General features: G+C 51.1%; 1 protein-coding gene across 2 annotated transcripts in view; it reads right to left on the reverse strand.

Moving 5' to 3' along the window:
* Window positions 1-22,580, reverse strand: part of LOC113198421 (steryl-sulfatase) — an 81,712-nt gene extending 59,132 nt beyond the window's left edge. Inside the window, exons 1-2 of one of the 2 annotated variants that reach the window (XM_077793895.1) lie at window positions 22,434-22,580; window positions 4,643-4,767 (exon numbers count right to left, since the gene is read on the reverse strand). The gene's annotated coding sequence lies outside the window, so the exon portion shown is untranslated. Of the gene's footprint in view, window positions 1-4,642; window positions 4,768-14,269; window positions 14,375-22,433 lie in introns of those variants that run through there. The other variant, XM_026411144.2, reaches the window with a different exon arrangement.
* Between the last annotated feature and the right edge of the window lie 1,003 nt (window positions 22,581-23,583).

Below are 23,583 nucleotides of genomic sequence, written 5' to 3' on the forward strand. Positions count from 1 at the left end.
ACTCATCGATCACCTTTCCCGTGGCCTAACATGATTGTTCCCATCACGAGTCTGTGGTGTGCGTGAGGCTTGGCTCAGTGCCAAGCACAGGTGGATTGGCCGCTAGTGCCTCGGAACCCGGGTGTTAGGGACATGCATGGCTTTGGGGGCCATGGGGATCCGGATGACTTTGAGTCGTCATTGTGATCCTCAGTGTTATGAAACGTGCTGAGCTCACTGATCTTTTGCCTTGGTAAGATAATGTCCCCCGAAGCTAAGGCTATCATGAGGCCATTTCCTACTTGCAGCAAAGAGAAAGGACCTTTAAAGATCCATCGATTCCAGAATCCAAGTCTCTCGTTCTCAGAATAACTAGTGTTTAACGCTCCTCTTGATTATTTATTATTTTAATTTCTTTTTTTTTGAACTGGAGATTGATCCCAGGGGAACTCTACCCATGAGCGACCTTCCCATCCATTTTTAGTTTTAATTTTGAGACCAAGGTCTCGCTACGTTGCTCAGGAGGGCCTCGAATTTCTGATCCTCTTGCCTCAGCCTCCGCAAGTCTTAAACTAGGGGCTGGGCTTGTGGCTCAGCGGTAGAGCGCTCGCCTAGCATGTTGAGGCACTGCGTTCGATCCTCAGCACCCCGTAAATGTAAAATAAAAGATAATGACGTCCACCTAAAACTAAAAAATAGATATCAAAAAAAATTTTTAAATAGAACCTTCAACTAAATTCAGTTTCCATTCACCTCAGATGAAATGATATACGATTAAATATGCATGGAAAGTCCCCTGTGCAGGTAAATGGGGAAATATCAAAGGACTCCTGAATTCTAAAAACAGTTATTAAACTTAAACTTTAAAAGCAGGGGGGAACCCTAGTTTTTAAGCCATAAATTGCAAGAAGTTTAACAATGTGATACTAAATGGTGAATTTCCATTCTATCAGCAAATTCAGAGTTTGATAAAAATAGAGATACAAAGTAGTAGAGGTTTAAAAAAATGACTGTATCTGCCATATCAACAGGCGATGATTTTAAACCTGGAAGACTCTGCTCCTGAATTATAACATCAATCTAATATAGGACATTTTACTACTGCCGTCTAGTATTTTATCCTAAGATACACTGAATGATTTGAAGTTGTGATATACCTGGATCACTTCCTAATTAACTTCATAGGATATTATATTTTATATTTGTGTTGTAGATCGACTCCCCAAATGGGGGATTTCCACGGAACCTTCCAGAGGGTACTCCTAAAATAAACACCTCGTGTTTTTTTTTTTTTCATTTTTAATCTCTCTTCTTGCAATGCTCTGTCCTAGTAGAACCCAGAAAGTGGACAGAAAAATTATTTCTTCTCTGCCTCCGTCTCTTCCTTCCGCTCAGTTTGCAGATATTTTTATGTGGACATATATGTTATGATGGAGATGCGAGATGTCCCCCAAAAGCTCATGTGTGATATGCTACAAGAAAGTTCAGCAGGGAAATAATTGAGTTATGAGAGGTGTAGACTGATCAGTGGATTAATCCACTTGAGTGGACTCACTGGGTGGTGACTGCTGCAGGTGGGGTGTGGCTGGAGGAGGGGTCCCTGGGCTGTGCCTTGGGGGTCTCTGTCCTGTCCCTGGTGGGCAGAGCTCTCTCTGCTCCCTGGTGTAACCTAATAGTGGATTAATCCACTTGGATGGACTCACTGGGTGGTCACTGTAGGAAGGTGGGGTGTGGCTGGAGGAGGGGGTCCCTGGGCTGTGCCTTTGGGGTCTCTGTCCTGTCCCTGGTGAGCAGAGGTCTCTCTGCTTCCTGGTGTAACCTAATAGTGGATTAATCCACTTGGATGGACTCACTGGGTGTAGACCAATAAGTGGATTAATCCACTTGAGTGGACTCACTGGGTGGTGACTCATAGTGGATTAATCCACTTGGATGGACTCACTGGGTGGTGACTGCAGCAGGTGGGGTGTGGCTGGAGGAGGGGGTCCCTGGGCTGTGCCTTTGGGGTCTCTGTCCTGTCCCTGGTGAGCAGAGCTCTCTCTGCTCCCTGGTGCCCTGTCCTGAGCTGCTCTCCTCCTCCAGGCCCTGCTGCCATTTTGTGACATGACTGGGTTAGGAGAGGTGTAGACTCATAGTGGATTAATCCACTTGGATGGACTCACTGGGTGGTGGCTGCAGCAGGTGGGGTGTGGCTGGAGGAGGGGGTCCCTGGGCTGTGCCTTTGGGGTCTCTGTCCTGTCCCTGGTGAGCAGAGCTCTCTCTGCTCCCTGGTGCCCTGTCCTGAGCTGCTGTCCTTCTCCAGGCCCTGCCTCCATCTTGTTCTGCCTCCCCTTGGGCCAGAGCCATGGAGTCGGCCTGCCATGGACTGAACCTTGGAAACCATGAGCCCAAATCAACTTTTCCTCCTCTACAATTGTTTTTCTCAGGTCTTTTATTCCCAGCGCCAAAAAAAGCTGACTAAAACCATACATCTGCGTAGGTAGAGACAAGTTGCACATGCACAACACGCTTCATTTTTCCTACATCATCACGATATAAAATGATAAGAAATACTATTTGCATTCATGCATCCTGATTTTTGTGTGTGTGTGTGTGGTGTAGGATGGACTGTCAGATGGAACGCACTCGGCCACTGAGCCACACCCCAGCCCCTGTTGATGTTTTATACCAAGATGCATGGATCACAACGTTCCCCTCCCAGTTCTTCCGCACAAGACTCCCCAAGTAAGCACCCTTCCTTTGAAACCACGTTTGCACCGATGCCCAGCACTGGGCACCCCCGGGTAAGGCCCTGGGCGCTCCATTCCTCCTCCGCCATGACCTTCCATTTGATCTTTCTCCTTTATCTTCTCCTGAGACAACACCGTCATTAATCAGCCTTCATTTCTGTCGCTGGAATTAGCATATTGACTCTAAAATAGGCTTCCTTTTATGTGCACTGGACGCCCCTAAAATATTCTGACCAGGGATCCACGGTCGACACGAGAAAGACCTTTGATGGCCATCGGAAAATCTTCCTTTTCTCTCTTGCTTGGTCCGAAAACTCTATTTTAATAACATCCCACCTTTTTTTTTTTTTTAAAAAAAAAGAGGGGAACAAATTAGAAAATCTAGGGACAAGATAAAAGCATTTTGCTGATGATCTCTTAAGTCTCCATCCACTTAAGGCGGGAGGAAGAGATCGAATAGGCGCTGTCAGGAACGCCACCGCCGGGGTCTGAATTCGGAAGCGCCTTCAAATAGCCCAGGAGAAGGGGCTGGGGTTGGGGAGACGCAATGGGTATTGTTAGTAGGTTTCTAGGAGGCGCCGTCGGAGCCGGCCACACTGAAAGACTCCCACTTTTCATCCCGGCGACGACGTGAAGAAAGGAAAATGGATGCTGTATTCGTGGATCATGAATTAATCATGAACCTTTTCAGCCACCTATTTTTAATTAGCTACAGAGTCTGACAATTTTCTTTCCAGGGCTCTCTGCAGCTGGGTCTAAAGAACGTCAATCTCCTTTGGAGGCTAAAATCACTCTATGTATATATATATATACATATATATATATATATATATATGCATTTGTCTGCAAAATTTATAGCTGCTTTCCAAACAGATAAGAAAAAAAAAACTGAAATCAAATTACTTCGCAAATGGTGAAGGCTTCCAAAGGCTCGATTAGAAATCGACGCGGGATCTTGTAGGATCAATGGCCTTCGGGAAATCAATGACCCTTGAAGAGAGCCGAAAAGTTTTTTGGTTTCCGAAACAGAGAAAAGGAACCCGGAGATCCTTTTGAAGAACAAATGGCAGCCATGACAAGAGCCAGTGCATCTATTAAGCTGCTCAGCATTAGGAAGGAATAGAAGCCCAGAGGATGCACCTTTTAGCCACAGAGGATGGACCTTCTAGAAGGAGCATCCTCAGCTGTCGGTTTAAATTTAACAGGGAAAAATATGTGCTAGGAGGTCACTGTCTTCTGGGGTCGTTATGAAGAACACAAGCAATAATAAGTGTGGCGAGGATGTGGGGGGAAAGGCTCCCTCCTACGTGGCTGGTGGGACTGCAAATTGGGGCAACCACTCTGGAGAGCAGGACGGAGCTTCCTCCGAAAACTGGGAATGGAACCACCATGTGACCCAGCTCTCCCACTCCTCGGTTTATACCCAAAGGACTTAAAATCACCATACTACAGGGACGCGGCCATGTCAATGTTTACAGCAGCTCAACTCACAGTAGCCAAGCTGTGGAACCAACCCAGGTGCCTATCAACCGATGAGTGGATCAAGAAACTGTGCTATCTATACACAGTGGAATATTACTCAGCAATAAAAAAGAATAAAATCATGGCATTTGCTGGTAAATGAGTGAAATTGGAGAATATCATGCTGAGTGAAGTTAGCCAATCCCCCAGAAACCAAAGGCTGAATGTTCTCTCTGATAAGTGGGTGCTGATCCATAATGGGGGGCGGGGGGGCTGGAGGAATTTGATGGGTCAAAGGGGAGGGTGGGGAGGGGAGGGGCATGGGGGCAGGAAAGACGGTGGAATGAGATGGACATCCTCACCCTAGGTACATGTACGACTGCACATGTGCAGAGACACAGTGACTCGGTGGGCTGGGACCCCAAGCCAGGGCTCAGGGACGGGCGACCCACGCAGGCAATGTGCTCCCTCACCTGGGGCTGGATTTCCAACAGTCTCTCGAGCACTTATCCTCCAAAGATCTTGAGGAAAGGAGATCACATGTGCTGGTGCTGATGTCCGCGGTCAGTGGGGATCGGCCAGCGGCACCAGGCTCACCCTGCAAATTTGTCCAAAAGAAGAAAAATTCGTTAACTTCAAAAACGTGTGCTGAGCTACCCACATGGGGTGAGCTCCCCCTTGCGTAGAAGTTTCCTCGGCCTCCACTGCTCTCTCTACTCTGTGTAAGTCTCCTCCATCCTCGGGGCCTGACCTCCCAGCCACTGCCGCCAAGAAGTGCCCCCCCCCACAGTGAATCCATGGAAAAAACAGAGTCCCCCATGGTTGACCTTCAAGACGACCTCTTTTCCCCTGGAGAGCAGATGTGTGTCGTTAGGAACAGGATGGTTAGTTTACTGGACACTGTTTTCAAACTAACGTGCACCACCGCCATCTTTGATTGGCTCTATGTGCTTACTGCATGTCGGTGCATAAGAGAGACAAAGGTAGATGGATCTCTCCATATATACATACACCATCTAGGGAGAGAGGTAGATAGATGGATGGATGGGTAGATGGATGGAGGTGAGGATAGATGGAGGTGAGGATAGATGGATGGGTAGATGGATGGAGGTGGGGATAGATGGATGGGTAGATGGATGGAGGTGGGGATAGATGGATGGGTAGATGGATGGAGGTGGGGATAGATGGATGGGTAGATGGATGGAGGTGGGGATAGATGGATGGGTAGATGGATGGAGGTGGGGATAGATGGATGGGTAGATGGATGGAGGTGGGGATAGATGGATGGGTAGATGGATGGAGGTGGGGATAGATGGATGGGTAGATGGATGGAGGTGGGGATAGATGGATGGGTAGATGGATGGAGGTGGGGATAGATGGATGGGTAGATGGATGGAGGTGGGGATAGATGGATGGGTAGATGGATGGAGGTGGGGATAGATGGATGGGTAGATGGATGGAGGTGGGGATAGATGGATGGGTAGATGGATGGAGGTGGGGATAGATGGATGGGTAGATGGATGGAGACATGGATGGATGGATGGATGGATGGATGGATGGATGGATGGATGATAGAAATATAGATGGACCGATAGATGGATAGGTAGATGGATGGATTAATGGACAGATGATAGAAAGACAGATGAATGGATGGATGGATGACTGAATAGATGGATGGATGGATAGATGGATGGAAAGATGCATGGATAGATAGATGGATAGATGAATGGATGGATGGATGGATGGATGGATGGTTGGGTGGAAAGATGCATGGATAGATGGGTGGATAGATGAATGGATGGATGGATGGATAGATGGATGGATGGAAAGATGCATGGATAGATGGGTGGATAGATGAATGGATGGATGGATGGATAGATGGATGGATGGAAAGATGCATGGATAGATGGGTGGATAGATGAATGGATGGATGGATGGATGCATGGATGGATAGATGGATAGATGGATGGATAGATAGATGGATAGATGAATGGATGAATGGATGGATGGATGGATGGATGGATGGACGGAAGGATGGATAGATGGATGGATGGATGGATGGATGGATGGATGGATGGATGGATGGATAGACGGAAGGATGGATAGATGGATGGACGGAAGGATGGATAGATGGATGGATGGATGGATGGAAGGATGGATAGATGGATAGATGGATGGATGGATGGATGGATGGATGAACAGATGGATGGATAGATGCATGGATGGATGGATGGATCAATGGATTGATGGATGGATGAATGGATGGATGGATGCATGGATGGATGGATGGATGGGTAGATGGGAATGGATGGAAGGATGGATAGATGGATGGATAGATGAACAGATGGATGGATGGATCAATGGATAGATGGATGAATGGATGGATGGATAGATTCATAGATGGATGAATGAATGGACAGATAGATGGATGGATAGATGCATGGATGAATAAATGGATAGACATATAGATATCTCAACATTATCTACATTGAGCATTAGCCTCTTGCTACAGGAATGACAAAGTAACTGGGCAGGCACCCGTCTTCTGCCCACCCACCATGACATCCTTCGGTAAGACTGGAATTGAGTACAGGCAGAGATGAACAGTGGGATGAATTCTGTCAATATATAAATATATGCATAAGAAATATGGATATATATTATGTTTTTCCACCATTCTTTTGTGTGTGTGTGTGTGTGTGTGTGTGTGTGTGTGTGTGCTCCTGGGGATGGACCCCAGAGCCTCGCACATGCTAGTGCAGTGCTCTACCGTGCAACGACACCCTGGCCTGACTTCCAACAACTTGGGGGGTCATACGGGACATGGGCCCCAGGTCCCTGATTTCTCATTGAATTTTTCTGAATAAACAAAGGGTCACAAATGATGGCCCACGGGGACAAATCCATCCCACGACCGGATTCTGCAGCCAGTTCACCCCCTTTCATGTTCCAGTGGCCCAAAAAAATAACATCTGAGAGATGTGCAGAGTGTAAACCACGCCCTGATCTGGGCGTCCACCAATGAACCGTCTTGGGACACAGTGACGTGCGTGCATTCCTGGACCTGTCACCCACGGGTGCCTTAGGGCTCCGGTGTCCACGCTGGGTACTTGGGAGGCAGATGGCCTGGCCCGAAAAGGGGACGACAACATAACAAATTTGGGTGAAGGTGCATCTTGTTTAAGATCCCAGCCACCATTTCTTAGCTTCCATCGTCATCCTAGAAGCATGTCCCCCGCCACGTGCAGAGGTGACATTTGAAGCGGCAATCCATCTTCCAGAGTGCCTCTTCACCTTAGATTCTTGCACAAATGGAACGGGCTGCTGTCAAAGCCCATCTTTGGCTTTTCGCTGCGGGGATGACGATGGAGCTGGCACGGTCCCGTCTCTCTGCCCACCCACCGCGACATCAGTTGATAAGACGGGGATTCAGCGGCCGTGGATCTGAACCATCGGGTGACCCTCTCTCGTGACCCACGCAAGATCCAAATATCATTTCCCCGTTTGCTTGGCCCACACACCTTTCGGTCTCAGAAAGGAGATTTTTAAAGGGATCCGTGTGTGAGCTGTACTCAGTTCTACATTATGATATCATCATTATTATTTCCGGCATTGTTTCCTTACCCCACGCTTTTTTGGAAATGTAATATTTGCTGATCTTTTCCCCCCAATGCAAAATGCATGATCCAGTCTCCTGGCCAAAGCATTCAGAATTCCACGAAGCATCCCATGATACCCAATTTCCAGCCACTTTATACTTGCCATGGAGTCATGATGCATGACGATATCGGTCACGGTGACTATCCTGGGGCACTGAACCAGCCCCATAGAGCAGGGCTCACCAGTGAGGGCCACCGTCTGCTTTGGTCAATAAAGTTTTATGAGAACACATTCTGGCCGTCTTTGGCTCCTAGATGTCCCCCCACCACCACCATCTGCCCGTGGAAATGTGTTCCCGTCGGCCCTGTAAGTCCCTCTCTGGGTCTCACTTCCTGGTCTCAGGAGGACAGCCGTCGCCCTGAGTCAGAGACAACCCCGCACACCAGGGTGAGCCCATCCTGAATTTCCTGATGGCGTCTGTTAACAAATCGACTCTTCTCTGTCCCCTGCAAAACACGTGGACGCTCTGAACGGCCTTTGGGCTCTGCCCAGCCAGAACCTCGCCGCAGAAGCAGGCCATCAACCCTGGACTTCGGGAACCCAAATCAACCTTTTTTCTTAGTAACTCGTTCAGTCTTTGGTATCATGGGATCAAGCAGCAGAAAACACAGCAGGAATTATCATCCAGAGGCGTCACTGTATAGGAAAGACCCAGTGCCTCACGCCAAGGTCACCTAGGAACACGGGTCCAAAAACCACAGCCGGATCTCAGCTTCCCCAAATCCCCTCCATAAACTGTGACCTGGCCCCAGAAAGCAGATGAAAGCAGGAGATAATTTCTATTCTTATTTTTTTTTCCCAAAACATAATTTAATTTCAAATTCTGATTGTGTTGGAATTCGGATTTTATTTTCAAATCGTCACTAATGCACAGCAGAGAAATGACAGATGCACATATTGACAATACGCATGACGTTTGGACCTAGGCGGACGTTTAGAAATAGGTACATCAAGCTCACGAACGGACCCATCACCTCAAACACTTCTTTTTTTTTTGGGGGGGGTGCTATCAGGGACTGAAAAAATGGAGACGGGCTCCATTTTTCTCCCTTTAACCCTTTCACAGGGTGACGCTCATCTGGTCGACCCTTGTTACCGTTTGCATGTGAGGAATCCCCCCACAAAACCCCCATTTTTATGATCAAGGTAAACTGCCTTCATCTTGGGAGCCATGACCACACCAATAGGTTCATCCATTTGGTACCAGTGATCCAAATGGACCAGCAAGGTCACGACTCTAGGCAGGTGGGGTGTGGCTGGAGCAGGGGGTCCCCGGGCTGTGCCTTTGGGGTCTCTGTCCTGTCCCTGGTGAGCAGAGCTCTCTCTGCTCCCTGGTGTAACCTAATAGTGGATTAATCCACTTGAATGGACTCACTGGGTGGTGACTGTAGGCAGGTGGGGTGTGGCTGGAGGAGGGGGTCCCTGGGCTGTGCCTTTGGGGTCTCTGTCCTGTCCCTGGTGAGCAGAGCTCTCTCTGCTCCCTGGTGCCCTGTCCTAAGCTGCTCTCCTCCTCCAGGCCCTGCTGCCATCTTGTGAAATGATTGGGTTGTAAGAGGTGTAGACTCATAGTGGATTAATCCACTTGGATGGACTCACTGGGTGGTGACTGCAGCAGGTGGGGTGTGGCTGGAGGCGGGGGTCCCTGGGCTGTGCCTTTGGGGTCTCTGTCCTGTCCCTGGTGAGCAGAGCTCTCTCTGCTCCCTGGTGCCCTGTCCTGAGCTGCTCTCCTCCTCCAGGCCCTGCCGCCATCTTGTTCTGCCTCCCCTTGGGCCAGAGCCATGGAGTCGGCCACCAGGGACTGGACCTCGTCCTCAGGTCCATCATCCAGCGTCTGATGGGTGACACAGGGAGGTGCTAGGTCCCTCCAGGTCCCCTCCAAGGTGGGTGGGGACAGTTCCCGGCCACCAGACTGAACAGGGGACTGTAACCTCCCCACATCTTTCCGTGCACAAAGTGGGCCTAGAGAAATCCCCTTCTCTGTGTCTTGGCTGACGCCAGCTCCTACAAAGTCCAGTGCAGAATGGCCGTGCTCTGCACCAAGGTCCAGTGAGCCTGTTCTGCCTTCCGGAACCACCCAGCTCCCTTCATGAAGGGGGGAAAAGGGACAGGCAGACCCATGGCCGCGGGCAGGAAGGGCCACACGGTCACCATGGAGGAGCCACACGATGGCGGAGGCCATGACTAAGGCACTGGTCTTAGCACAAAGGCCAGACGGGCAGCGGGGACCCGGGAGAGGGTGGGGGGCGGGAGGTGACCCCAGCCAGGGCTCCAGGTCACGTCTGGGGACCGGTGCTGCTCGCTGCAGGAGAGAGAGGCACTTGGGACTGTGGGGGTGGTGACGGGCACTGGACCCAGGAGGACGGGGGCTCCGTGGAGGCCCAGGGGACACAGACAGGGATGTGGGTTGAGTCTGTTTGCGAAATAAGTCGCCGCGGCCCTTTGGTTTGTGCAATGCACACAGCCAAGACTGTTTTTGGTAAAATACAGAGAGACATCTTCAGGGTCATTTGTACACAGGGTTCACGGGGCCAGGCAATAAAGCAAACGTCGTCCCTAAATGCAAAAGCGAAGGGATCCATCAGGATGCTGAGGAGGGAGCCTGCAGAACGGGAGAATCTCTACCACCTGCCCCTCGGACCGAGCACGCGTCTCCAGGATCTATAAGGACTCAAGAAACACAACACCAAAAAAAAACCAAATAACCCAATCGATACATGGGCAAAGGAACCAAACAGACACTTCACAGAAGAAGAAAGACCATCCATCAACGAATATATGAAAAAATGCCCTACGTCTCTAGCAATTAGAGAAATGCAAATTAAAACCACACGGAGATTTCATCTCACCGCAGTCAGAATAGCAATTATCAAGATTAAAATTAGCAATAAATATCAGTGAGGATGTGGGGGAAAAGGCACACTCCTACGTTGCTGGTGGATCTGCAAATTGGTGAAACCACATATACACAATGGAATATTACTTAGCCATAAAGAAGAATGAAATGATGGCATTTGCTGATAAATGGATGGAACTACAGACTACCACGCTAAGTGCAATAAGCCAATCCCCAAAAAACCAAAGGCTGAGTGTTCTCTCTGATGTGGGGAAGTTTATCCAACATAAGGGGTGGGGGATTAGAAAAAGAGAGAACAGTAGAAAGATCAGTGGCGTAGATAAAGAGGCATGAACAGAAGGGAAGAGGGACGGGGTAGGGAAAGACAGTCGGATCATCCGACCTAACTTTCCTGTTTACGTATAGGTAGATACAAAGGCACGTCAGGCGCATCCACAAGTCACTGAGTGCAAAAATACATCTAGGAGCTGGGTGTGGTGACCTAGGCCTGTCATCCCAGCAGCTCAGGAGGCTGAGGCAGGAGGATGGTGAGTTCCAAGCCAGCCTCCGCCGAAGGGAGGCCCGGAGCAACTCAGGGAGACCCTGTCTCTCAATAAAATCTGAAACACGGCCGGGATGTAACACGCAGCCTCTTTTTCTTGTGAATATTCCCTAAGGTAATCAATGCTCACCCAGGGTTCATCCGTCTCTTCTGTGAGCTTCTTGACTTTTGCAACTGAAAAAAAAATCCCTTGGTTGAGCAAGACTTCCCGGGCTCTCTGCCGGGGCAGCTCGGAACTGATGAGTCACGCGGCCTGTGGGATCCAGGCGCCCGGGACTTAGAAATGCAGCATTCATGAGCTGCCCCGTCACCTGGACTCATCTGCAATCGGAACTTCCGGGCACCGTTTCCAAATTGCTGATGGGGAGCTGACTCTGCCCTGGAATATGCAGATCGCCTGATGGGACCCAGCCTGCCACCAAGGGCCAATCAATGACTTTGCAAAACCTCGGACGCTACCTCCAGATGCTCCGGGGCTGCTTTTCCCACCTGTATAATGGGACTCAGGACTCCCAGCCCTCCCAGGGTTCAACGGGGAACAATCCTCACACTGAAAAGGTTAATAGTGCAGAAAAACCACACAGCTCTTCCGTACTACAGGGGCAGAGAGACATGACACACAATCTTTGTTCGATGTTCAAAGCCCCCGGTGAGACCAGGCGCGGTGGGCGGTGCACACCTGTCATCCCAGCGGCTTGGGAGGCTGAGGCAGGAGGATGGCCTCCTGTTCAAAGCCAGCCTCCGCCAAACGGAGGCCGTAAGCAACTCAGTGAGACTCTGTCTCTCAATAAAATGCAAAATAGGGCTGGGGACGGGGCTCGGGGGTTAAGCACCCCTGGGTTGAATCTGTGGTTATCCAAAAAATCCCCAACCCAAACAAAACACCAGACTCCATGTGCATATATATATATATACACTTATCACCCCGGGGCCCACGGGAAGCTCCCCTGACTCAGAGCCCAGGGTGTCCAAGGGCTGATTCCAAACAAGGCTGGGAGGGGAGGGAGAAGACGCCATGCAGAGCACTGTTTTTCCCTCCCTCTGTCTTTCTTTCTCTCCCCCCCCCACCCCAAGGAACGAAAGCCAAGGTCTCCCTCCAGGCTGATCCCCTGCCCAGCCACGGAGCCCTGACTTTGACCCTGCAAATTCTCCCTTTGCTTTTCCCGTGCAATCTGGAAGAAGCTGCCCACGTAGCAAAAACGCTGACGTTATTTTTTAAATCATGCTTTTTACTATTGCATTATCGTGACACAGAGTAATCAGGGTGGAAAGGTTGCTGCTCAGCAAACTTAGGACGATTTTCTCTTTGGTACTGGGGACCGAGCCCAGGGGCGCTTGACCACGGAGCCACATCCCCAGCCCTTTTTACACTTTATTTCGAGACAGGGTGTCTGGAGGTGGCTGAGGGCCTCCCTAAATTTGCCAAGGCTGGCCTCCAACTTGTGAATCTCCTGCCTCAGCCTCCCAGGGTGCGGGGATTCCGGGGCATGTGCACCACTGTGGGCCTAGCGTCCCCGCCAACTTTTAAATCCTTGCTGTATTTCCGTTTTAAAGAGATGCCTGGCATTTACCATTCACGGAAGTCATATCTCGAGATGTCTGCACCCTGATGTCACCAGCGAGTACGTCATGATCACATTGTAAATGAAGATCGGCTAATCTTCCCGTGGGGACATTCTTGCTAATGTCCATGCGGACGCCAGCTCTTGGGGATCCTCTATCGAGGATCAAGCATTTGCCAAAGCAGAGAGAGAGGGCGTGCAGAAAAGGGCTACGGAAGGGGGTGATCTTTCTATAAAATAGTTCCTGCATTTTATTGACATTGTTCTCATTGAAAATCGTCTCCGACACCCTTCCAATTCCACCTGGTAAGGCATGACACGGAGGAGGTGATGGGTAAGCGCACGGAATCTCTTAACACCCAAATGTGATGTCGCGTGGGCACAAAGTGGACGTGGAAATTCATTGTGGACTCCTCTAAAGCTCAGCCTCTTATCTGGGGGGGGGGTGTTTAATTTACAAAATATCATATATCCAGTGGGTGCCTAATTCACGTTCAGCCTGCGTTGCCAACATCAGCTTAACGTCCACTTAATGGAATCCGTACAGATTTTCAGAAAACGGACAAATTTCTAAGCCTCCTACTCATCCCTCAGCAAACCGAGTCCTTTGACAGAGATGATCGAAAGGACAGGGAAACACAGACCTACACAATGGGATGAGGATCAGAAACAGAGACCACATTCTACAAGGAAGGCAGCACAGCGTGATGGCAAACACGTGTCGCCGTGGTTCTGGGCTTACACCAGTAAATTCTGTGTACGCCTCTTCATCAAGGATAAAGGTGTGTTCTTTTTCATGTTTCTTTAGGATACAGATTCAGGGTGTCCACAAGAAGTTTGGAATCTGCATCTTTAAATTCCTATTTATTTATTTTTTTTTTTGGTACCCGGGGATTGAACTCAGGAGCGCTCAACCCCCGAGCCCCGTCCCCAGCCCTATTTTGTATTTTATTGAGAGACGGGGTCTCCCTGAGTGGCTCAGGGCCTCGCTTTGGCGGAGGCTGGCTTTGACCTCCCGATCCTCCTGCCTCAGCCTCCCGAGCCAATGGGATGCCAGGCGTGTGCCACCGCACCCCGCTGACATCTTTAAAATTCAAGAAAAACTTACAAAGTGGAAAGAAAAAATAAAAAAGAAGCACAAGCACTATGAATTCCCATCCACAATCCTTTTTTTTTTTCCTACCCAAATAGCAACCAGTGACCATCTTAGAGTAACATCCGTGTTGCATGACACACATTTATATACGTTGTATCCCGTGTGGAAGCTGAGGCCCTAAGGCTAGATCCATCAGGTTCATCAACTTGTGTTTTCCTTTATATAAGCTGCAACACAAATACACGAGCCAAAGAAATCAAAGCCCGGAGGCTTCTTTGGAGGCAGCACAGGGAGGTAAGCAGCCCAGACGCCCTGATTTTTTTCTCTGTCCTATCTCAGTATCTCCCTGGCACAGAGGCCACCGATGGTGACAGCGATCCCACTCACCCGCGGACGACGCCTGGCTTCAGATACGGCTGCTCCCCGAGTGGGTTCTGGACCTGCGCTCCCAGGATCCCCGGGGCAGGTTGTCACATTATCGCCAGGGACAGCGCCCGGCCAGGAGCTCCCGCCGTGTGTGTGAGTGTCCACTGGACCAGCCTGGCCGTTTTATCTGGCCATCCCGGGTGCCAAAGTCATCGCCGGGTCACGGACCCATCGATCCATCATGGAGAAGTTATGTGGCTGCCTGCGTGTCCCTGCCTGGCCTCGCGCCCCACGTGCCTCAGATGTCAGTCAGAGATAAGGTGCGCTTCCTGACCCGCGGTCCCCTGGGGGGAGTCCTTCCCTGCCACCGGGATTCACCCACGGGCTCTGGGGACCTTGGGGGAAGTGGGGACACACACCAGGTCCCCCGAGAGGGTCTCCTGAACACGCTGCACTTTGCATTTCTTGCAAGGACGAGGGCTGGACACAGGGCCCCTGCTTGTCCTCTGTGCAGATGCATCGCGGTGGCTGCAGCCAGGGCCGGGCTCCCGAGGATCTGCTCAGAGTCTCGGAGGCACCTCAGAGAGTTCCCCGGCGGGACCCAGTCCAAAGAGCCCCGAGGAATTCATTCTCTTGTGGACACACCCAGGCGAGGCAGTGGCCGTGGGTGCAGAGCAGGGAGGTGCCCTGGCCGCGCTGACGTCATCCCCAGGGAGCCTCCAGGCCCACCGCTCTGCAGAACCGTCACCTCACAGCATGACCCGCAGGACTTGTCTCCCTTCACGTTACCCCCCACTCCCCCTTGCATTTAGGAAATGGAGAAGACAAAGAGGGACTGGACTCAACTCGGCCTCTGTTTTCCTCTCTCTGCTTCCGGCAACCAAACAGGGCTCACTTGCAGCCGCCAGCATGGTCCAGGATTCTCCTCTCTCTCCTCTCCTTCCCTGTTGGAGGCCCACCCTGCTTCCTCCTCCCAAGGACGCTTTTATTATGACTATTTTTGTTTTCCTTTTGGGAATAGGCATTGAAGCGGTGGCCTCACGAAGCAAGCACCGAGCCAACCCCTAGCTCTTTTTTTATTTATTTGCAGACAACGGTCTCCCTAGGTTGCCCAGGCTGGCCTCAAACTTGGGATCCTCCTGCCTCAGCCTCTACGGTTGCTGGGATCCCAGATGGGGGCTGCCATAGTCCACCTCCCAAGAGTTTCTGTGAAAGGAAGGTCTATCCTAAGGCAGACCTCCCTCCTCACTGGTTCCCAGCGGCTCTGGGAGGCCCTCTGACCATGCCTTGTTGGACACGTGCTGGAAATGCACTCTATGCTGGCTCATTCCAACCTTCACCGGTACCAAGTCAGACAGCCGTGAGGCTCTGTTCGCTTGGTGCCCCCAGAAACGCACGATCAGATCCAAAGCTCCGAAACCGGGAGCCCAAATGGACCTTTTTTCTTTATAAGTTGATCACCGTGTGGGCCTTTGTTATAGTAACAGAAAGCTAACACAGCTTCTCGGTGTCCTGTCCGTGGCCCGGGGACCCTCCTTCGCTAGTGAAATGAAGGTGAGAAGGTGGCACGGGGTGGGGTGGGGGGACCCCAGGGAAACCCCCTCCCTCCAGGAATCCGGCTTCCACCCTTACTAGTGACATGGCAGAGGGCCCATCAGAAAAGCAAGTCGGAGAATTGTGAGTCCTCTCCGTGGCTTGGGGTTACTGTGAGTTTTAATTATCGTTCCGTTCCTGGGCTTCTGCACGGGCCCAATCACGGTTCTCCCCCTGATACATTGCCTTCTGCCCTTGGAGGTTACAGCTTTATTATTAAAGCAGAAAAACTAAGTCCTCGTCAATTACCTTTCTTTAAATAGCCTTCCCCGTCGGACTCCGGACTCCGGGAGGAAGGAGCCCGGGAAATTGATGGCCTCTACCGTTTTCCAGAGTCGTTGAAATAGCCCCAGGACATGGAGCTGAAATATAGGCTTCTTAAACACTGTTCTCCATACATGAATACCAGGGCCCTCCACAAACAGAGCCAATGAAATGTGCCCACAAAGCAGCAAGAGTGCACGCATTGTACCTGTGAGAGCCTGCTACTTCTTTCGCCTGTTATACAACTTTACCTATTATACAACCCATGCAATTAGTATTAATTTAAATATATACATGCACGCACGTACCTTAGTACCTTAGATGCAAGGTTGTGAATTTCTTATGTAACCACACACGTGTGTCTCTGTGCAAGGGGCCCCTGACTCGGGATGCTTGGATTGTTTTCTTATTTTATTTTATTTTTTATAAGTGTACAATGATGTGAAAGTGACAGACATTCAGTAGAACCGTACCCCAAAAGCTGGACTGGATCTTATTCCTGGGCTAGTGATATGTTGGGTGAGATTCTGACAGCTCGGGAGGCTGAGGCAGGAGGATCGTAAGTTGGAGGCCAGCCTCAGCAACTAGCAGGGCCCTAAGCAACTGAGTGAGACCCTGTCTCAAAATTAAACATAAAAAGCTATGAGCCAGGCAGGGCCGTGCACACCTGTCATCCCAGAGGCTCGGGAGGTTGAGGCTGGAGGATCGTGAGTTCAAAGCCAGCCTCAGCTAAAGCAAGGGCTTGAGCAACCCAGTGAGACCCTGTCTCTAAATAAAATACAAAATAGGGCTGGGGATGTGGCTCAGTGGTTGAGTGCCCTTGAGTTCAATCCTTGGTTTGTGGTGTATATATTTATATATAAATACATGATATATATTAAATGTATATAGAAATCTATACAAGGTATATATGCCACATAAATGTGCATTAATATATAAAATAGATTTATATACTTATACATATCTATTTAATATCTATGTGTAATTAGCATGACATAATGTATATATAACTAACATATAGTATCTATAAATACACACCATATATAAATTAAATACATTGAATTTGCACACAATATTTTTCTTAATTTTCTTAAAAGCAGACACGTTCCTTTTTATATATTACATAACAGATTTCATATAACACGTAACACGGTATTTGCACGTAATTCAACGTATCTAAATTACCCGCGAAGGCATACGCCTCTTCAGGCTTCTCGACGTCCCCACACCAATCGATTATGAACTTCTAAAATACACGTGCATGTGACTGTGTCTACGCATACACACGTATACACGCCCACATACACACGTATACACGCCCACATCCCATTACCCTTAATATTCTCCAAATTTCAACTATCTGAGGGCCTTCAAAATATTGTGAATCTGTGGATTTTACTCTGTGAATTTACTCTGTGATTTCCGTGTGTTTGATGTTCCTGTTCCTTGCCCACATCCCAAGTTCTTAGAAATTGATGGCTTCCAGATATCTGGTGGGGGGGAGACGGGATTTGAAAACCAAAAGGAAGCCTAAGTGTTAGTTGCTTAGGGCCTCCACGAAGTTGCTGAGGCTGGCCTCCAACTTGCAATCCTCCTGCCTCAGCCTCCAGAGTCCCAGGGATCACAGGTTACCCCTAGCCACTTGAGAGCTTGTGGCTACTTCTAGGCAATTTCTGAAATAAGGAGACCATTTTTTTCCCTTGAGCAACTAATGGTTCTTTCATCTTGGGCTCTCAGCACATACCGTTTAGAATATTTCTTTTTATAAAAAAAAAAAAAAAATTCACGATTGCATCATAATCACACGTGATAGTGGAATCCGTTGCGACACCTCCGTGCGTGCCGCCGCAACAGAATAATCTGGAAAATTCCGTTCCCTTTGGAATACTCACTGTGCAACTCTAGATGCAAACACAGACTCCAAGCCAGGTTTAATCGGAAGCAATTTTGCAAGGCACGAGTTGCACGTGGCACTCACACAGGGAGAGGGAATCGGGGAGCCAGGGCCTAAAGGGGAGGCAGAGAGGAGCTCCCCAGCCCAGGTAGTGATCTGAGCTCCTCCTGAGCCCTTCGGATGCAAAATCCTCCCAGTCCAGGAGACTCCCCGGGAGTTGGAATGCAGCGTCTCTGGTTGCAGTATTGAGGCTCCCTCAGCACCGGGCCATAGAATACAAAGGGTCAGAGGTAGAATAGAAAAGTCTATTTCTACAAGGCAGATCCCCAGCCTATACTGACCTCCCTACCCCGATACTGACCCCCGTACCCACCCCGGTGGACCGTGGCCTTTGACCCTTGCCCATTGCAGAGGTGTCCTGGAGGGGGAGGAAAGCAAACAGGAGACTTCTAGGAAACAGCGGGTCCCAGAGATAAGCAGTGAACACCCAGTTCTGAGTTTTTCACAGGGACAAGAAGTTTCAAAGTCTTCCCAACTGCTTTCCTGAGCTAAGAGTCACCTGGCTCAACCCGACTGTCCCAATGGCATGTCCGCAGTCTCCAGTGACTGACTGATGCACCCTCCTTGTAAGCCGTAAATCCCCAACTCCTTCTGTCACCCGGGCGCCACCTTCCTACCCAGAAAAGGAGCCCTCCCGTGCTGGACGGATCAACTTCTCTGCAGATAAAGGACAGCTTGCTGGTCCCGGGGAGCTCACCACCTCCCTCTCCAAGGCGCCAGGCAGATGCAGACCTTTGCCAACTTGCAGCTGGATCCCATCCCGATAAACCCGTCCCTAAGGTGAAACTTTTGGTGAGGCCCCCATGTACCGAATGCATCCAACCTCCCGAACCGCCCAGCTTCTCCACCCAGCACCCTGGGGAGGGTCTTGTGTTCCCCCTGGTGATCCTGGGGCTGATGGGGACCTGGGGCTCCCAGCGCGGAACCGTCCAGCACCCTGCGGAGAGGAGTTTCCTCCTGCATAACACTGGCTCCTCCCAGGTGAACTTCAGGCCAGGAGGGCATCCAAGGATCACTTAGCAGCTGTCCAAATACAACAGATAACAGGCACCCACAGACTTCGAAGCCAGGACGCAGAAGTAAACTAAGACTCTACCAAGGATGTGATGTATGTTCAAAGATATACACCAAGGAATAAGTGGCATCTGTAAGTTTATAGAGAGTGACAAAAGATGGCGCATCTCTGTTCCATCGGGGACTTTTTTTTGGAGCTGGGGATTGAACCCAGGGCCTTGTGCCTGCGAGGAGGCAAGCTCTCTACCAACCGAGCTGCAACCCCAGCCCTGTTCTGACAGCATTTCCTGTGCTTTGACTGTGGCTTCCTGGATCTTATCTGTTGCATCTTAAAGCGATTAGGAAAAGCAAGCCCTTGTCCCATGAGGAAAACAGAATTTGTGCCAACATAAACTGTAATTCACAGAAGCAAACGATTCCTACCTCTGCCTAAGAGCCGTCCATGTTTGGCTGAGAGTCATAAAGGAGCTAAAGTATATGTGCACGAGACCTATCACCCCAATCGAGCTTTTGAGAGAGAAGCATTCATCATCATACTGGATTATTTGAATTTTTTTATGGTGTGGGGGGGCACTTAACCACTGAGTTACATCCCCAGCTCTTTTTATGTGATACTTAGAGACAGGCTCTTATTGAGTTGCTCAGGGCCTTGCCAAGTTGCTGAGGCTGGCCTCCCACTTGTCATTCTCCTGCCTCAGCCTCCAGAGCCGCTGGGATGGCAGGCATAAACCACTGCGCCCTGCGGTGGATTCCATTTTCAAGAGCTGCCTTCCATCTTATGCAGGCAAGGGATGTTTCAGAAGAATGAGGAAAAGGAGCCTTTAAAACAACAGTGTGCTAGCTTCTGAGAGTAGAAAGATGCACAGAAAGATACACTCCTCAAAAAACAAGGACAGGCACCGCGTCTTCACGTCTGGGGAACGATAAAGAGGAGAGCCACGCGATTCTGTGATGTTCTCCTCTGCACTTCACAAGAGGCTCTGCCGCCACCACAACTGCGGTTCACAGAAATCGCCTCCCGCCATCCCTGCCCCGAGCTGAGCTGTAGCACACGGAATCGAGCAAGCGTGACCTCCCAAGTATCTCAAAATTTTTGTTTTTAAAACAAACTTAAAAAAAAAAAAGGAGTAACAAACAAGAATGTCATGATGTGACAGGGACAAAGAAAAACAACTTTCTCATCTGAATTATCCATTTTTTTTTCCATTCCAGAGAATGGAAGGAAATTGAGAAGAACTCTAAAGACTCCAGCTATTGCGTATTGGTAGTAAACCCAGCATTTTTTTATTTTATTTTGGTACCAGGGATTGAACTCAAGGGCACCTGACCACCAAGCCCCATCCCCAGCCCTATTTTGTATTTTATTTAGAGACAGGGTCTCACTGGGTTGCTTAGTGCCTTGCTTTTGCTGAGGCTGGCTTGGAACTCACGATCCTCCTGCCTCAGCCTCCCAAGCTGTGGGATTACAGGTGTGCACCACGGCACCCGGCATCCCACCAATATTTCTGCAGTGAGTTTGCTGTGGATTGAGCTGTATCTCCCCCAAAGGTATGTTGGATTCCTCACCCCCAATACCTGACAAAGTGACCTTATTTGACAGCAGAGTCTTTACAGAGATAATCGTGTTGCAATGTGATCATTTGGGTAGACTTTAACCCAATATGACAGGTATTCTTAGAAAAGGAGAAATTTGGACACAGAGACTCACAGAGGGAATAGGATACAACAAGATACAGGGAATAACAACCACACAGAAGCCAAGGAGAGAGACCTGGAAGAGACCCTTTGCCAACAGCACTTAGAAGGAAATAACCCTGAAATCACCTTGGGTTAGGGCTCTGGGCTTTCATAAGACTAACAACACATTCCTGTTGTTCAGATCCCCTAATTTGTAGGACTTTGTGATAATAGCCATAGTAGATTCATGCAGAATCCATGAATGATGGCATTTGGGTTACAATCCCTTGCCTTCCCAGCATCCTCAGAGGGAAGTTGCGACAGCATTACATGGTGGAAAGCGGCTAGAGATTGTAAAATGTAATTTTGTCGACCATATACTATTCCTTAGCACCAAGGGATTCCCTTGCTCATTTGGCACCCTCATTTTACACACGAGGGAGCTAAGGCCTAAATGCCCCCACACATTCACCTCTATCATATATGACCTGAATTCTGGGGTTTCTGCGTCCGCTGACTGTGCCCTGAAGTAGACACACACCCTCACGTTTTAAAGGGAAACTTTATCGTTTCTGCTTCTTGTAAGGTCCCATCCTCAGTGGATGAGAAGAAGATGTAAAAATGGTAACCGGAAGGTACTTTCTGAAGTTGGGGGGGGGGTGGGAGAAGCTTTTCAGGTTGCACCCTGAAACATTGGAAAAGGGGACGAAAAGGCAGGCAAAAAGCCCTAAGACAGCAAAAGCTGCAGCACAGTTTTTTTTTTTAACCATTTTTTTTTTTTTTTATCATTTCAGGATCCTCCTTTCTCTCTGGATTCTGTCCAGCTTCTCCCTGGACAATGCACACCCCTGTTGAGTATTGGCACATGGTAGAAAACCCAGCATTTTTTTTTTTTTTTTTTTTGGAACCAGGGATTGAACTCAGAGGCACCTGACCACCAAGCCACAACCCCAGCCCTGCTTTGCACCTTGTATTTAGAGACAGGGTCTCGCTGAGTTGCTTAGTGCTGCTCAGAGATGCGGATGCTCCACTGCGCATGCGCCCCGCGGCCGGGGTCCAGGACCTGCAGGGCCCGAAAGGGAGCCTGGCCCAGTGACCTGGGGTCGGCTCCTGGGGGCTCGCACAGACCCGCTCCGGGTGGCCGTGGGCAAGGCCATTTGTGTGCAATCGGTGGCGGGCGGCGGCGGTGGCACTCGGAGCACCTCGGCCGGCCCCCTGCCCAATCCCCAGACCCCTGCTGCTCCCTCCTTCCTCCCTGACTCCCTTTCCAAGTTCCACCACGGACTCTCCCCCCTCTACATAGGGACTCGACTCTGCGCGGCCTGAGGCTGCGGGGCTCAGCCAGTTTCTGGAAACGGGTGAACTCCTGCCCCTCTCCCCGCGCCCCTTTTGTGCTTGGGAGACCGCGGCCGCTGAAGCTGCAGAGGCCCGGGCACGCAGCGCGCGTGCGCGGAGCCGCGCGAGTCCGCCCGAGAGCGCGCGTGCGCGGGGGGGGGGGGTGGGCGCCGGAGGCCCGCGGCCGGCGGGCGGTAGGCAGGCAGGCAGGCAGGCAGGCAGTGCGCATGCGCGGCGAGGCTGCGGCGCGTGCGCGGGGGCGCCGGGCGCGCGCCGCTCTTCCCCGCCCCCTCCCCGGCAGAGATGGCAGCGCCCGCGCCCGCGTCCCCGCCGCGGCCCGTCACCCACCTCATCTTTGACATGGACGGCCTGCTTCTGGGTGGGTAGCGTCCGGCGGGGGCCGCCGGCCGAGTCGGGGCGGGACGGGGAGTTTCAGGGCTGGGGACCCGCGCGGCGGCGGCGGCGTCCGGGCCGGGACCCTCGGGCTTCCGCGCGCTCCGCCCCGGGCCGTCCCCGAAGTCGGGCGGCGGCCGGAGCCCGCGGTCCCATGACCAGGCGTCTCCGCGGCCCCAGCGCCCGCTTCCGGCGGGGCCCGAGCACGTGGGGCGCCGTCCCGGGGGACCCCCGGCCGGTGTGCGGCTCCGCGGCCGCCTGGCCGTCCCGCCACCCGCCCGCGCCCAGCCCCAGCGTCCCCATCTGCAAAAGGGGGCGCGGAGGGTCACCTTGATGGTCGCACCCCACGAGGTGTGGCCTCTCACCCCGGTGGCCTCGTCCCCCTGGGGACCTGGTCACCACCCGAGGCATTTTTGAACGTCCCAGCTGGAGCAGGGGGGTGGGGTTACCTGCACCTAGTGGACTCCAGGCCATTGCACAAGACAGCTCGGAAGCAAGCCATGACAAGGACTGCTCCATCCCCAGGTGTCCCCGGGTGGTGCAGAGGTGGGGAAGCCCTGCCCAGTGGCCTGGCTGCCCAGCCTCGCCAGCCAGCAGCGGGGGCATTGCCCGGGAAGTGCAGAGGCTGGTGCCCCAGCCCACACCTGCCCCAGCCATGGGACTCTGCATTGGAACCCAGGCGCCTGCAAGTGTGAGCAGAGCCGCTCTGCGCATCTGAGGCCCAGCAGATCCTGGGTGGTGTACCCTGGTCAGTGCAGGTCGTGGACAGTTGGCCAGCCTGGAGGAAGCCAGGGAGAGTTCAAAGACAACACCAGGTAGATAAGTGCAGACAGGAACTCGACCCCCAACCTCAGCAGAACCAACACAGGGAGCCAGGCTCAGTGTCCCACGCTCACACGTCCACACCAGGCCTCCAGATGAGTCAACATCCCACACACTGCCCTTCCACGGCTGACCTCTCCTCTCCGTGTGCATAGCTGATGGCTGATCTCAGAACACGGCTGGGTAGGAGGAAGAATTTGCCTTTGACTAATTAAAAACAAAAACAAAGTCCCAGGCTCGCAGAGCTGTGAAGTCAGCTCTCTGTCCCTGTGATAAGGCAACC

Source organism: Urocitellus parryii, chromosome X (assembly GCF_045843805.1).
Source record: "Urocitellus parryii isolate mUroPar1 chromosome X, mUroPar1.hap1, whole genome shotgun sequence".
Lineage (NCBI taxonomy): Eukaryota > Metazoa > Chordata > Mammalia > Rodentia > Sciuridae > Urocitellus > Urocitellus parryii.